Genomic DNA, 16,641 nt, shown 5'->3' with positions numbered 1-16,641 from the left:
TCTAAAATGTCCTTGGTAGCCACCCCTCTTAAGAAAGCTGTGGAGGTGGCTGTTGCTCTGGTGGAATGAGGCCTAATGTTAGCTGGCACAGCTTTTCCATGAAAGGAGTAACAGAATTGAATGCAATTTCCTATCCATTTTGAAATTGTCTGTTTAGAAATTGCTTTTCCTTGTACACCAGCAGCATATGCTACAAAGAGTTGGTCAGTTTTTCTGTAAGTTTTAGTTCTGTCCAAGTAGTATCGCAACTGTCTGTGGATGTCCAAAGTATGCAGAAGTTTCTCTCCTTTATTTTGTGGATTTGGGAAGAAGGTAGGCAGGTGAATAGCTTGGTTCAATGAGACCCTGGATACCACCTTTGGCATGAATGAAGGATTGGTTCTCAATGAGACTCTGTCCTGATGAAAAATAAGGAATGGTTGAACTGCCATGAGGGCCTGTAATTCAGATACTCGTCTTGCTGAGGTTATGGCCAGAAGGAAGGCAGTCTTCCAAGACAGGAACTGTAGTTCTGAAGATGCTGCTGGTTCAAAGGGAGGTAGAGTTAATTTTTCCAACATGAAGTTAAGGTCCCAAGTTGGCACTGGTGGTTTCCTTGGAGGATTGATGTTTTTAATTCCTCTTAGAAACTGCCTTAGGAGAGGATGAGAGAAGACAGGTGGATCGGTATTGTATTCTGCTGAAATTGCTGAAGCATGAATTTTTATGGAAGAGTAAGAAAGGCCATTGTGGAGCATTTCTGCCAAGTATTCCAGGATATGTGTCATGTTCATCACTGTCGCATCTAGGCCCTTTGTGGTGTTCCAAGTGCGAAATCTTCTCCATTTTGCTGAGTATGCCTTTCTTGTGGAAGGCCGGCGAGCTTCCATGATGATAACCTTCACCCTCTTGGATAGCTTATCCTGGTGAGGAGTCAAGGTATTCTCCAGGCTGTCAGCTGCAAGGTTTTCAGGCTGGAGTGCAGAGTTTTGTAATTGTGCTGTGTCAGAAGAAGTGGCCATTGTGGTAGAGGCCACGGTTTCATGCGTGACATGCTCCTTAACAGTGGGTACCAGTGTTGTCTTGGCCAGTCCGGAGCTATCAGAATCACTTTTGGCTGCTCTGTCCTGATTTTCAGTAAGACCTTGGTCATTAATGGAAGAGGAGGAAATGCATACACTGTTAGAGCATTCCAGCTGAAAGATAGGGCGTCCACTTTCCATGCTTGTGGGTGGTATGTCCTTGAGCAGAATTTCTTCAGCTGATGGTTGTGGTGGGAGGCAAAAAGATCTATGTCCGGCCTCCCCCATGATTGTGTTATCTGAAGGAAGATGTCTAGGTGCAGCATCCATTCGTGTGGATCCATGATATTTCTGCTTAGGCTGTCCGCCAGTATATTGTCTTTTCCTGGCACAAACTGGGATTGCAGCTCTATATTGAGTTTTAGGGAAAGTTCCCAAAGATTCATTGCCAGTCTGCAAAGAGGGTAGGAATGGGTACCTCCTTGCTTGTTTATGTACCACATAACTGTGGTATTGTCTGTCCTTATTAGCAGGTGGCCTTGATGCAGAAAGTGTTTGAAGGCCTCGACTGCATGTATCACTGCCAGCATTTCCTTTTGGTTTATGTGCATGCGCAATTCTTTCTGTGACCATAGTCCTTGAATGCATCTGCCCTCCATGTGTGCTCCCCATCCATGGTCTGAAGCGTCCGTTGTAATGGTTTGGCTGGTTATTGGTTTGCTGAAGGGCAGACCCCCGTTTGACTGGCTTGCTTGAGTCCACCACAAGAATTCCTTTTGTAGGGATGGAATGAGTGGTATCAAAGCTTCTAGGCTGTGACTGTGCTGAGACCATAAACTCCTTAGGTACCATTGTAGTTTCCTCATATGCAGCCTTGCTTGTGGAATCAGAAGAATGCAGGATGCCATATAACCCAGGGCCTGCAGGATTTTCCTTGCAGTCAGCAGAGTTTGTTTTGTCAGATTTTCAAAATAATCCGGTAGTTGTCTTTGTTTTTCTTCTGTGAGAAAAGCCATTTGGGTGGTTGTATCTAGTTTCGCACCCAGAAAAGTTATTCTTTGGGATGGCACAAGTCTTGATTTGTGAATGTTGACTGTGTATCCCAAAGCCTGAAGTAGGCGGATGGCATAATTCAAGTGTTTTACCAAAGTTTGTTGGCTGTCCGCTTGTATAAGGCAGTCGTCCAGATATGGGTATATTTGAATCCCCTGAAGTCTGCAGTGTGCAATTACTGATGCCAGGCATTTAGTGAATACTCTGGGTGCAGTAGATAAGCCAAAGGGCAATGCTGAGAATTGATAATGCTCTGAACCTGCAAGAAATCTGAGGTGTCTTCTGCAACTTTGTCTGATAGGGACATGCAGGTATGCCTCCTTGAGGTCCAGAGTTACCAGCCAAGACCCCTTGCCCAGCATGGGAAGGAGTTGCTGTAGGGTCAGCATTTTGAATTTTGGCACAATGAGATAAGTATTCAGTGCGGACAAGTCGAGAATAGGCCTCCATTGTTTTTCTTTTCTTGGGACAAGGAATAGTCTGGAATAAAATTCTTGGCCTTGTTCTGTGAGAGGAACCTTTTCTATAGCTTTCATTTGTAATAGGTTGGAAATTTGTTTTAAAGCCTCTGCCCTTTGATTCGGTGGCAGGTTTGGCATGCCTTTTCTTTTTGGTAATGTATGAAAATGGAACCTGTATCCTTTGTCTATTATTTGCAGTGTCCATTTGTCTCTTGTAATACTGTGCCAATTTTTTGAGAATAAGGATAGCTTTCCACCCAAAGGTGCTTCCAATTGAGCCCTGGTTGGCGGGGTCAAGGTTAAGTCATTGAGTCTGTCCTTGTGCAGCAGATTTAGGTCCTGCACTACCTCTCTGGTTAGGAGGCTGCCATTGACGTCCTCTGTAGGAGCCTCTAGCTTGCCCTCTGCCCCTGGCACGCCTGTTCTTGCCTCTTTGAAATCTCTCTGTGTCTGGAAAGGACCAATTCTTAGAAGGCCAATTTCTGCTGAATCTTGGTGGCTGGACCTGGAGGAAATCTTTGACTGTTTGTACAGATTTAGCCTTTTCCTCAAATTTCTAAGACCTCCTGGGCAGTGGAGCCAAATAACTTTTGCTTTTCCAGTGGCGCATCCAGAAGCTTTGCTTTAACATGATCTGGCAGAGTTTGTTCCTTCAGCCAAGCATGCCTACGTATGACTGCACCTGTCATTGCTGACCAACATGAAGCTTCCAATGCATCATAACCACACTGCAAGAAATGGTTGCTAACCTGTTGGGAGTTATGTACCAGATCCTGAAGTGACTTGCGATCTAGGGGTTCAGGTGAAGACAGTTTTTTATGCAATTCATCTAACAAATACTCTTGGTACTGTATCATATGGAATTGACAATTTAATGCCCTCATAGAAAGAGTGGAAGAAGTATACACTTTTTTACCCCATCTCTCTAAAGCCCTGGACTCCCTTTCAGAGGGGAGTGGATTTTTAGTAGTGGCAGTTGCAACCCCTTTAGGGCCCTGGGAGATAGTTTCTGGGTCAGCAGAGTGGGCCTTGTAAAGGAAATGATGTGAGTCCGGGACCCTGTAGTACCTATTGGGTTTGACAGGAGCCGGAGGAAGGGAGTCAGGGGTAATACTAGACTCAGAGTACACATCATCAATGACATTCAAAACAGGAGGAATAGCCAAAGGTCTATGCTGAGGTAAATGCAAAAAAAGTCCTTAATTTCTTCCTGGAATCAGAGAATTCTTGGCCCTGCCATTTAAAATGCTCTCTCATGGAGTGAAGGGTCTCCCCAAAGGACAGCTCTTCAGGAGGGGAGGCCGAGGGAATAGATTCCTCTGCATCAGAATCCTCGTAGGCCGTAAAGGCCTCCTCCTGGTAGTCTGACAGAGCAGAGCCTTCTGAGGCCTCATCCGAGGACTGTGGATCAGTGGGCTCAACCCTGGGCCTTTTGTCTAGAGGAGGTTGGGAGCCCCTGTCCGGGTGTGGCTGAGAGCCCCTAATCAGGGAAATAAGGTCCTCAGCTAATCTTAAAATCTGTGAACCTGTAGTGGATCCCTGAGGAATAACCCTGGGAGGCAGAGTTTTAGGCTGTTTAGCAGCTTTAGCCCTTGTGAATGCCTTAATGGACATGGATGCAGGAGGCCTGGCTGCTCCACGTGCTGGCGTAGTTTTGTCCAGGGAAATGGTGTCGGAAGTTTCCAGAACACCGGTTTCTGAGGGAAATTCTATTACAGACTCCAAAGAGGCCTCCGGGGCCGAGGTTGTCGGTTGGGTGGTTTCGCCGGTCAGAAGTACCAAGGACTCGGTTTCAGCCGAGACCGAGACACTCGCGGTAGGCCTAGGGGTGGTTTCAGCCGAAACCACGGTCCGCGTGTGTCGGTCCTTGTCCTTCCGTTTTTTTGGTTAAATGTGAAGTCGGAGTCTCCGACGGCATATTATAACAGTAACTAGCCCCAAAAAATTCCTCTGCAAACTCCGCCCGACGCCTGAGAGTGCGTCGATTGAAGGAGGCACAGGCAGTACAGGCCGAGACGTCGTGGTCTGGGCCTAGGCAGGGGAGGCAGTAAGAATGGAAATCCTTATGAGGTATTTGTTTCCCACAAGTTAAGCAATTATTAACTTTAAGCGTTTGATCTGACATCGGCTGAGGCAAGAAAGAGTCCCCAACGGGGTATTTAGCTTTTGAAGTCTTCGGTAGCTGAAATTACAGGAGCTGGCCGACCGGCACTTGCGAACTGCTTCTGCTTCGGGCAACACGCGACAAGAAAGACTGAGGAAGATGGCGTCGGCTGATGCTTTTATACCCCAGGCGCTCTGACGTCAGGGAAAAAGCGACATCAGCCGACGCCAGACCCAGACTTTGGAATCCGGCCGACCGAAGGGCTGCCTGAGGCAGGACAACCCATATGTAAGGACTGCAGATGCATCCTTGAAGGACATCTTACAATCAGGAACAGAATCTGTCAGGCCTCTTAGGAGATGGCGCCTGAGATTCTGGAGTTTGAGGAAGAAACAAATGTACCCAAGAAATCTGGAAGGACTGGAGGACCTGCAGAGGTAGAGAGAACTTCCATCTGAAGGAGGTTATAGTACCTCTTCTGTTCTTCAGAAATCTGGGAACAATCCCATCTGAAGAACTCTCTCATCTTAGTGATGGTTTGTCCAAAGGAAATTTCCTCCTGAGAGGAATCTCCTCCATTAGATTCCTCCTCAGGAGATGCATGCTCCAAAGGTGAAGCAAGTTGGGTGGATTATGCCAGAGACATCATCATAAAAGGAGTCCACAGAAGCAGAATCAGGTACCTGAGACACTAAACTGGGGAAGAAAAAAAGAAGGAAGAGGCAGAAGGGAAGTAGGTTTTAAGGCCATCAACGCCTTAAGTTCCAGAGAAAAAGATTCCCAATCCGACTGAGGAGAGGAAGAAGGAACTGAACGTAACAGTCACTCTTCCAAATGGATGCAGAAACGTTCTGAGGATTGTATGTGCAGACGTCCTTTTATGGCTGACGGAAAAGCAGATGTGTGACGTACCACATACTGGCAGTAGCTTGAAGCTTTTGTATACTGGCCAGATGTTAGGTCATAGGGCGGAATACAACCCATATGTAAAGAATACTGCAACATTGAAAAGAAGGACATGGAATGTCTTTCACAAAAGAATTGTATCAAAATTATTCACTGGTTCATGGGTCCTTCATGGGTAGGGATAAGAGAGCATCTATATCAGAAGATCGAACACTAAAAATACCGAACCCTCTTATCAAACTTAAAAACGCAAAACCTTAAAATGTCGAAGGAACAGATCAGTGAATTTTTTCCCCAGGGAAAAACTTTGCTGATCCAAAAAAAAAAAAAAAAAAAAACAATGTACAGGCAAAATAAAGTGGGAGCCTTTGCCCTCCACACCCCACCAACGTAAATATACCAACTCTGAAATTGCACCACAGTGGACAAAAAAGCAAAGTCTGGCGAATGGCCCAATGATTTTTTTCCCTGGGAAAAAAAATTGATGTTCCGTGCCTTTGACATTTTCCAGTTTCATGTTTTAAAGTTCGATATAAGAGCGTTTGCTAATTTAAGCATTTCTTCTATTGACAGGAACCCATAAGAGAGGCTGGCTCCCCCTTATCAGTGGAAAAAGGAGAAGCCATACGTTTAATTAAAGAATATGAAAAATTGAGATATTTGATCTCTGACAAAAGAAACAAAAGATCTGGATTGGGCTACAGAATTCCTGGAGGACATTTCAAAAGGGGACCAAAGAGATGGGACCAAAAAAATACCGATACCAGAAGGGAACAAGGACAATAACAGAAATCTTCAGCGTGATGGCTTTGTGCAGAAATTTCTGGATCAGTGTTAAATGGGGATAGACATGCAGGAGATAGACCAAGGGTCCATCTGAACCAAAACCTCACTCGGTGGTCAGTGTGTACTGTATGTTCTCGGAGGGGGGGGGGGGGTCCTGATGGGCTTTTTTTTTTTTAAGTAGTGTGTGCTAGATTTAAACCCTGGTTCATCAACATTCTGCCACTCACTGCACTTATACCGGTGCCACAGGCAAAAGATGGACAGCTTAAGCAATACATCAGGACACTGGATATGGTTTATCAAAGAAGAGATATATCTAGAACCCTGAATCTGCGGACCAACTCTTTCCAGCCACATAATGCTATTGTCTAGGAGATATTAAACAAGGTTGCCTTGAGGCATTACCCGAAGTGTCTAAGCATCATGCAAGCATCTCTGAAAACAATTAAGTCATGGGAAAATGGTTGAAGTGCGCCTTCTGTGATAAGGGGAAAGGACTACTCGAAGTACTCAACAAGGACAATGATGTAATTAGTTGAGAAGAGGACTTCTTGAGGCCTTCTAAAGAGTTATAGTCAAATAGTGAATTTGAAAATTAGTTAATGGATCTCCAGGCAAGAAAGGATAAGGAAAAGGTCTTGGGAATCCTTGAGATCACGCAGTCTCTTCCATGCATGTCCCCTAATGGCAATACCTGGACCAGCTGTTTGGAGGGCATTCTGACATCCTCCAGAGACACAAGCTTGGGAAAGTATGGGAGTTGTACCTTACAACTTTTTACAGCCTAAAATAGTGTGCAAGCAGAAAACAACTTCAGCATGGTAGTATCTTAGGTGAACTCACGTAATCCAACACTGTTTATCTTTATGAATTTACTGAGGAGGACAATGGGAATTGATCAAATCCTATATAGTGAAGGAGAAAGCTATATAGTAAGACTATCCTGCTCCAAAGGAGAACAAATGAAATGGGCGTTACCAAAGAAAAAATTGAGAATTCTTCTTACCTCTGTGATAAGCTCAATAGAGAAGTGGAAGTATTCACACACCCATTGTTCTTCATGGGGACAAAGTCCCTTGGAAACAAAATATTCTGGGGATAATGGCTACTTCTGGCCAGTGAAGAGAAAAGTATCAGTCACCCACTAAACAGGGAAAGAACTTTCTCCTTGTGTCAAGCCAAAAACTCTTATGAGAGGAGGATAAGGTTCAAGTCCGAACCAGAATGCTAAGAGAGAGAAATGGACTCTGTGGTGGAGGGGTCCTGCATGGATGGGATGGGTCCAGGAAGAGTGGGGACTGACTAAAGGAATGCCCTTATGACCCCAGTTTACTTTACGGGCAGGGAACCGCAACGAACCTGTGTCAGGGACTGCAACCAAGGATCAGCTGCAAGTTTCCAAGGCAAGAAAGGAAACCAGTGTCAGAGAGCAACTCTGTAGAGTTGAGAGAGAGATGGAGCGTCCAGACATCATGCAGCTTTAAAGTATACAAACATGATGGAATACAAACTCCATCCAGGCAGTATCAGGAAGTTGGCCTCAAAGGACTTGTCTGCATAACTCAAAGGCACAACCCCTCTCACTTTTTTTTTTTTTTTTAATTCATCACACTTATTAAAAGGAATTTCTGTGCTCTAGACAATCTGCACAAGGAGAGACAAGTTGCAAACCATGGACAGGCCTCAAACATTGCATTAACAAGTGTAGTAAATATCTAAAACAAAATGCTTGGCAGTATTCATCCTCCAAATGAACAACTGAAAAGCAGCAAAACACTGCTACAGTCAGATCCTAGGGGCGCCTTGGATCTGAAGAAACACGCAATTGCACTGGACCCAGGAATAGCTCAGCCCTGTTGGGGTGACCAGCTAGCCGTCGAATCTCAAGCCTAGGATCTGCTGTGAAAAGAACTTGAAGAGATCTGATCCATAAAGGTTCTCTTTTCTTTTTTTTTTTTAAGCAAGGAAAATGTAGTAGATCAGATCCAAATACCTTGGATCCAATGAAAAATCAGCCTCAAGTCAAAAAATTTAGCTGCAGGAGGAAATTGCAGTAGATCAGATCAGAATACCTTGGATCCAATGAAAATTCAGCCTTAGTTCCAAAAATCTAGCTGCAACAGGAAACTGCAGCAGATCAGATCAAAATATCTTGGATCCCATGAAAATTCAGCCTCAGTTCAAAAAATGTAGCTGCAGAAGGAAACTGCAGTAGATCGGATTAGAATATCTTGGATCCAATGAAAAATTCAACATTTGCTCAAACATTTAGCTTCAGGAGGAAACTGCAGCATAGTGGATCTGATTTCCATGGATCCGCTGAAGACTTAAATAATGCAAAATACTTGATCAGACCAAACTTGTCAGATCCAAGGAGGACTCAATCTGGAGGAGGTCCTAGGATCTTCGGATTTGAGGGCTAGGATCTGAAGTCTTTTTTGGTGGTTCCATTTCTTTAGACTTTTCATTATTTTATTCATCAATCTCTCCTCTCTTTTTGAAGGGGTGCGAGTCTCTAAAAGAACCACTGTAAGGCGTGGAAGGGCACAATGATGCTGCTCAACTGTTTTCACAGTCTGACAAGAAAATGCTCAAACACTGAAACGGTAGTCATTACAAACTTCAGCCTTCAGCGATTGGTTACAAAATAAGAAGTTATGTACTCACCATAACGTTCCATCTGAGCAGGTAAACTTAATTTGTCAGCAACCTATCGGTTATCGGATCCGAGCCGGCAGCTTCCAACAGCTAAGATCCGAGCTCCAAGCTCCTCCCCCTTACCCATAACTCCCTGCCATCCCTTCCTGACCTCAGATCGAGTTTGCCTAAAAGCAAGGCTTGCAATCACCACCTGTCTAGGGTAAAATGGGTACAATCTACCGTGAAGCAGGAATATCACGAACATCCGAAGAGGACAGGGGGACGGAGGGAGGGACGGTTGCTGACAAATGAAGCTTACCTACTCAGATGGAACGTTATGGTGAGTACATAACTTCTTAATCTGAAGTAGTTAACTTCATTTGTGCATCAACCTATGGGACAGAGTCCCCAGCTACCTGAATCTTGGGAGGCCCTCCCTCTGGAAACCAGATCTAACTTATAGTGGTTTATAAAAGTGTGAGAAGAGGCCCACGTGGCAGCCGAGCAAATGTCATCCAACGAAACTCTAGCTTGAAAAGCCGCAGAGGTAGAAACAGACCGAGTTGAATGGGCATGGACTACCTGAGGAGCAGGCCTGCCAGAACTCTCATAAGCCAAGAGAATACACTATGAAATCCACCTGGATAGTGTGACTTTAGAAACAGCCTTCCCCAAACTGGATTTAGCAAAGGACACAAACAGTTGATCTGAACATCTATAACTGGCTGTCCTGTGCAAATAAAATCTCAGCTGTCTATGTACATCCAAAGAGTGTAACTTGTATTCACCTTTATTTTGGTAATTGGGAAAGAAGACTGGCAAATTAATAGACTGGTTAATGTTAGCCTCGGAAGCAATTTTGGGAAGAAAAGAGGGAATGGTCCTGAGGAATACCCTATCCTTGTGGAAAGTCAAATAAGGAGGCTTGGCACAAAGGGTTTGAAGCTCCGAAACCCTTTTACAAGTAATAGTGACTAGAAAAGCCGTTATCCAGGATAAGAATTTAAGATCTACTGAGGCAGCAGGCTCAAAGGGAGAAGTTAAGGCCTGGAGTACCAGCGATAAGTCCCAAGGAGGGATTACATCCTTCACCGGAGGTCTTAGTAGGAAGGTGTCTTAAGAAGGCCTTACACAATCTGGATGAGGTCAAAGGGCCAAGATCACATCCAACGTGGTAATGAGCGATTGCGCCAACTGTACTTTGACTGTGGAAGAGCTAGCACCTTTCTCAAACAGTCCCGATAGAAATTCCAGCACCACTGGTAACGGAGCTGTGAAAGGATCCAGACTATGATGTTCTGCCCAAATATAAAAACGCTTCCATTTGCTACGATAAACTTTCCTAGTAGACGGCTTGTGAGCCGCCACTAGGATCGCTTTGACCGGGGAAGAGATACCGGGAGTCCGAACTAACAGTGGAACTGGATCAACCAAGCAGTGAGCTTGAGGTTGTCCAGGTTTGGGGTTGGTAGACCCAAGGGGTGAGAAATCAGATCCAGGGCAGCATCTAGAATCCAGGGAGGATTCACTAGATGAGACCACAGATAAGGGAACCATGTCTGATGAGGCCAGAATGGGGCAATGCGGATTATCGTGCTCCCCGACCGTCTTGCTTTCTGCAGAAATTTCAGCATCAGGGGAAGAGGTGGGTAATCATAAAGTAGACCAGGAGGCCAAGCATGCACCAGAGCGTCTCTTGGTGATTCCCCGGGTGGGGGAATTAGAACGAAGTAGGTGTTGCACTTCGTGTTTGAAGGAGAGGCGAAAAGATCGCAACAAGGTTGACCTCATTTGGAGAAGATCTGCTTTGCTACTTTGGGATTCAGAGACCACTAGACGCGGCGAGAGGATGGTGCTACTCAATTTGTCCGCTAGGATGTTGGACCGCCTGGAATGAAGTCAGCTACTAGAAAGCGGTTGGTGGAAATCGCCCATTCCCAAACTCTCATGGCCTCTCGACAAAGTGGATAGGACCTGGTTCCCCCTTGTTTGTTGAATATACCAAACAACAGACATGTTGTCCGTTTGGATCGCAATAATCCCGATGGGAAGAAGGCTCTGAAGTGCTTACAACGCTAACAGCACCGCGCTCATCTCCAGGACATTGATATGCAGTGAGGTCTCCGTCTGGTTCCACGTGCCTTGGACGGTCCTGCCGCAACAATGTCCCCCCCACCCAAGGTGAGAGGTGTCCGTGGTCACTGTGGCTAGGGGAGGGAACATAGAGAAGGGGCACCTTTTGGAGGTCCAGAGACTGGAGCCACCATGCAGGGCGCTCACTGCAAACCCTGCTGAGGGGGACAGGATAGCTCAGGGGATAACGCAGGAAGGACCACTGGACTTGGAGGGTCCATTGCATTATTCTCATATTTAGGCGCGCCATGGGAAGGAGACTGATGGTAGCCGCCATCGAGCCTAGGGCCCTCAGGACCAGTTCTGAAGTGTCGGAAAATGAAGAATGGCCTGCACATGAAGTCTTAGGGATTACATCCGGTCCGGAGTTAAGAAGGCTAAGAGCTGGTTTGTGTCCAACCTGGCCTCCAATAAAATCTATGACCCGAGTCGGGAGTAGGGAGGATTTTCCAGCGTGGATTGTGATTCCCAGCCGGGGAGCTAGGCGAAGAAAGAAATTCCTGGCTGTGGAAAGCAGATGCCTTGTGGGGGCAGTCAGGAGCCAGTCGTCCAGGTATGGGAAGACCTGAATTCCCTGGAGTCTCAGGTGGGCCACTAACACTTTGGTGAACACCCTGGGGGCCGTGGTGAGACCATAGGGGAGGACCCTGAATTGGTAATGGCTGGCTCCTAGTCTGAAGCGGAGAAACCTCCTGGATCGTCTGTCCATTAAAATGTGGTAGTACGCATCCTTGAGGTCTATGGAGCACATGTAGTTGTTCTCCTGCAAGAGGGGGAGAATGGACTGAAGAGTGACCATCCGGAACTTTTCTTTGGCTACTGCCAGGTTCAAGAGGGATAAGTCTTTTTTGGCACCAAGAAGAACCTGGAGTAAAAGCCCGATCCGTATTGGTTTGGGGGACGTCTTGGGATCGCTCCTTTTTCTAGCAGCTGCTGTATTTCTGCGGCTGCGGCCTCCTTCTGATTGGGTGGGACATTGGGGAGGCACTTGGGTCTGAGAGGGGAATGAAGAAACAGAATCTCGTAGCCTCTGGATATGATCCGAAGCACCCAGCGGTCTGTCGTGATGGACTCCCCAAGCTTGCTAGGTGCTTAGAAATGCCACCTCCCCCGACTGCCTCCATAGAGTGGAGCAGTCAAGTAACCCCTCAGGGTTGCTGCGTGGGCCCACGATCAGAGAAAGGTTCTCTGGACCCAAAGTTCTTCTCGCCCCTCACTGCCTCTGGGCGCTGTAGCGTCCACCCCTGTCTCCTCCTCTGCCTCTGAAGGGCGATGGGAGTCCGGAGCAAAAGCAGGATTGCTGAGACTTTCGGAACCATCTTCTTCTGTCCCCTTTTGGTTCTTAGAGAAGGACCTCTGGGAACAAAGAGAAAGCGGACTCTAACGGGCAGCAGACAATGTCTTCCGTCAGCTCGCTCTGGGCCAAGGTGTCGGTATGGTCTTTGCCAAAGAGGGCAGGAACCATCAAACAGGGCATTAGCATATGACACCTTGAAGGGTTCATTGAAATCACAGTGGCGGAGAGAGCCAGGCCTGTCGCCTTTAGTCCAGGCAGCCAGCTTCACAGCTAGCTCTAGCAGCTCCTTCCAAGTAGCATGAGACAGTAGCCATAGAGGTATTGGAGGAAATGGAAGCCTGAGAGTGGCCATTTTGGGTGAGAGTACACCTGCTTGTCCTCTGCTTTGACATGGACTCTGGGGGCGACCCGGCATATTCCTTAAAAGATCCCACTGGAGCCGTATGATGGCGTGGTGCCATATAGTTCAGCGACCTTATGGAGAATTAAGGTGGCTGAAGCAAACATCCACTTCCCCAAGCGGTCCATGCATGGCCTCGAGAGACTCCTTGTCAGGGGATGGACCGAAATTCTTCTTGGGCCAGTTCCTTTTGGTGGCCGCCACCAAAATGGCATCTAGGGGTTCCTTTGCTCCAATGAGACCTGTCGAGAGGGGGCTACAAGGGGAATTCTGTCGAGGGCCTCCCCAGGAACAGGCCCCACAGTGTCCGGCTCCTTACAGGCCTTAATCTCTACATGGGGGGAAACCCCAAGTCCCGTTCCAAAAGTAAGTGATCGGGAGATTTTGAATTCCATTGATAGCCCCTGAATTTTTTAAAGTTTTAAACCCACTTGAAAAAAAGGGCCGGGAACCTTTTTTCCGAATCCCTTTTTTTTGGGCGGGGGTCAGATAAAAGCCCCAAACCGGACTGATGAGATAGTTGATGGAAGTAATGTGATAGACTCTTTTGTTTGTCCGGGGTTAAAAGGCCATCTGGGCTGCTGTATTCAGTCTCACACCCAGAAAGCACATGTCTTGAGAGGGTACTAGACTGGACTTTATTTCGTTCACAGAATACCCTAGGCATCTTAGCACTGCTATAACATATTCCAGATGCTGTAGAAGGTCTTCCTTTTCTTGAGCCAGAATCAGGCAGTCGTCCAAGTAAGGATAGATTTGAATTCCTTGTAGCCTGAAGTAAGCTATCACTGGAGCCAGAACCTTTGTGAATACTCTGGGCGCAGTAGATAAGCCAAAGGGCAATGCAGAGAACTGATAATGAGAATTTCCAGCTCGAAACGCAGATACTTCCTGCAACTTAGCCTTATAGGCACATGAAGATAAGCCTCCTTGAGATCTAAAGTTACCATCCAGTGATCTTTGCCCAGCAGAGGTAAAAGCTGTTGTAACGTCAACATCTTGAACTTTGGAATGTCCAGATAAGTGTTGAGGAGAGATAAATCCAAAATTGGTCTCCACGTGTTCCCCTTCTTTGGTACTAGGAACAGGCGAGAATAAAATCCTAGGCCCCTTTCTGATACAGGGACTGGCTGAATGGCCCCATCTGGAGTAACTGAGAAATTTGCTTGTGAGCCTCTTTCTTTGTGGAGGAGGAACGTCTGGCATGCCTTTGAAAGGGGCAATGTATGGAAATAAAACCTGTAACCGTGGTGAATGATATCCAACACCCATCTGTCTTGAGTAATTAAATCCCAATTTTCTTTGAAAAGAGACAGTCTTCCTCCCAAAGGAGCTGCCAGACGAGAATCTTCTGGCAGCTGAAAAGGCAGGTCATTGGGTCTGTTTACGAAAGGACTGACCCCTGCCCTCACCAGAAGTCTGAGCAGGTGAACTCCCTGTTCTAGGCCTAAAAGAACCTTGAGCTCTGCCCCTACCACGCCTAGACCTACCCCTAGACTGGGAGTCATAAGCAGGATATGTCCACCCCTTAGCAGGCCAATTTCTACTAAACTTGTGGCTGCACCTGCAAAAATCTTTAACAGTTTGCATAGACTTAGCTTTGTCCTCCATTTTCTTTAAAACTGCTTCCACAGGCGAACCAAACAACACATCAGACTGTAAAGGAGCATCCAAAATCCTTGTCTTAACATGCTCAGCTAAATTCTGATCCCTCAACCAGGCATGCCTGAAGAACAGAACTAGTAGCAGCCACCCTCGAAGAGGCCTGTACAGCATCAAAACCACATTGCAAAGAATGCTTACCTACTTGTTCAGACACATGAACTAAATCCAGCAACTCTTTACACTCAATACCTTCCGCTAAAGCATCCACCTTAGATTTCAATTGTGAAAGGAGATAATTTTGATATTTTAGCATGTGAAACTGACAATTCAACGCTCTCATGGCTAGAGTGGAAGAAGTATACACTTTCTTTCCCCACCTATCCAAAGCCCTTGCCTCTTTATCAGTGGGAACAGGATTTTTAACCACAGAGGCCTTAACACCTTTAGGCCCCTGAGAAACAGTTTCTGGATCCGCCCTAGGACTCTTAAACAAATACTTATGAGCTTCGGGAACCCTATAGTACCTATCAGGTTTAACAGGAGCAGGAGGCAAAGAGTCAGGGTTCAGGGAAGCCTCTGCAAAAACATCTTCCACCACATTCAACACAGGAGGTATAGCTAAGGGCCTATGTTGGGGTAAAATAAGAATTCCCTAAGCCTTTTCCTGGAATCAGAGTAATCTTGGCCTTCCCATTTAAAGTGTTCTCTCATGGAATGCAGAGTCTCTGAAAATGAGAAATCCTCAGGAGGAGAAGCTGTAGGAGTGGAATCATCCACATCAGAATCAGAATAAGGTGGAAAGTCCTGCAAATCTTCCGCAGAAGACTCTGAAGCCTCTGAATACTGTTCCAAACACTCAAACTCAGGTTCCACCCTAGGCCTCTTATCAGGAGGGGGCATAGAACCTCTAATCATAGTAATCAAATCTTCTGCCATTTTAAGCATATGTTTCTTAGGCACAGAACCTGAAGTGCTAGGAGAAGCCCCCACTGAAGCTAAACTTGGCCTACCTCTCAAAGAAGTTTTGGCAACAGAAGGAGAGGCTCTAACTACCTTGGGAAGAGAGGGAAGAACAGTTACCTGAGAAGGCCCCTCAGCCTGGCCTACCTCCTGAGAAGGCACATCCTGTAACAGTAAAGTCTCTGCCTGAGACTCCAAAGAAACTCCTGGCAATACCTCTGGCTCCACTGAGCCTTCTAAAGAACCGACGTCCGGGACTGCCGGTTCATCAACCCTAGGCTTCGCTGTTTTGTCCTTGCGCTTCTTGGACGAAGCGGCCGTCGGAGCATCCGACGGCATTTTATAATTGCAACGCTTCCCAAACACTAACCTGGCACAGTCTAACCTCCTCTTAATAGTGCGTTTGTTAAACCTAGCACAAGAGCGGCATCCAACAACGTCGTGCTCAGGCCCTAAACAAGGTATACACAAGGTATGGTAATCCCTATGAGGTATCTGTTTCCCACAAGAAATACAGTTATTCACTTTTTCTGACATCCGGTTAAATACTGAGGCAAGAAAAACCAAAATGTTCCCAACGGGTACTTAGCCAACTCTGATTCGGTCTGAAACTCCGGTTTCGGAAATATTTCAGAACGCCAACCTGCACTCGCAAAACTGCTTCTGCATCGGACCATGCGGCAAAAAAGACTGAGGATATGACGTCGGTCATGCGCATTAGTACCCTGACGTACTGACGTCAGTCTAATGCGCCCTGACCGACGTCAGCCATATACTCTGGTATTCGGGCCGACTGGACAGCGGACTACCCAATAGTAAGGACTGCAGCAATGTGGAACGAAGAACATCTTCATTTGTGCATCAACCTATGGGACAGAGTCCCCAGCTACCTGAATCTTGGGAGGCCCTCCCTCTGGAAACCAGATCTAACTTATAGTGGTTTATAAAAGTGTGAGAAGAGGCCCACGTGGCAGCCGAGCAAATGTCATCCAACGAAACTCTAGCTTGAAAAGCCGCAGAGGTAGAAACAGACCGAGTTGAATGGGCATGGACTACCTGAGGAGCAGGCCTGCCAGAACTCTCATAAGCCAAGAGAATACACTATGAAATCCACCTGGATAGTGTGACTTTAGAAACAGCCTTCCCCAAACTGGATTTAGCAAAGGACACAAACAGTTGATCTGAACATCTATAACTGGCTGTCCTGTGCAAATAAAATCTCAGCTGTCTGTGTACATCCAAAGAGTGTAACTTGTATTCACCTTTATTTTGGTAATTGGGAAAGAAGACTGGCA

General features: G+C 46.4%; 1 long non-coding RNA gene across 1 annotated transcript in view; it reads right to left on the bottom strand.

Moving 5' to 3' along the window:
- Nucleotides 1-16,641, bottom strand: part of LOC122791819 — a 623,348-nt gene that overhangs the window by 193,393 nt on the left and 413,314 nt on the right. The gene's annotated exons all lie outside the window — the stretch shown is intronic.

The sequence above is a fragment of the Protopterus annectens genome, chromosome 17.part0, assembly GCF_019279795.1.
Source record: "Protopterus annectens isolate FY-2018-M chromosome 17.part0, PAN1.0, whole genome shotgun sequence".
In the NCBI taxonomy this organism is placed as follows: Eukaryota; Metazoa; Chordata; order Ceratodontiformes; family Protopteridae; genus Protopterus; species Protopterus annectens.
This window is presented reverse-complemented; position numbering and strand designations above follow the sequence as displayed.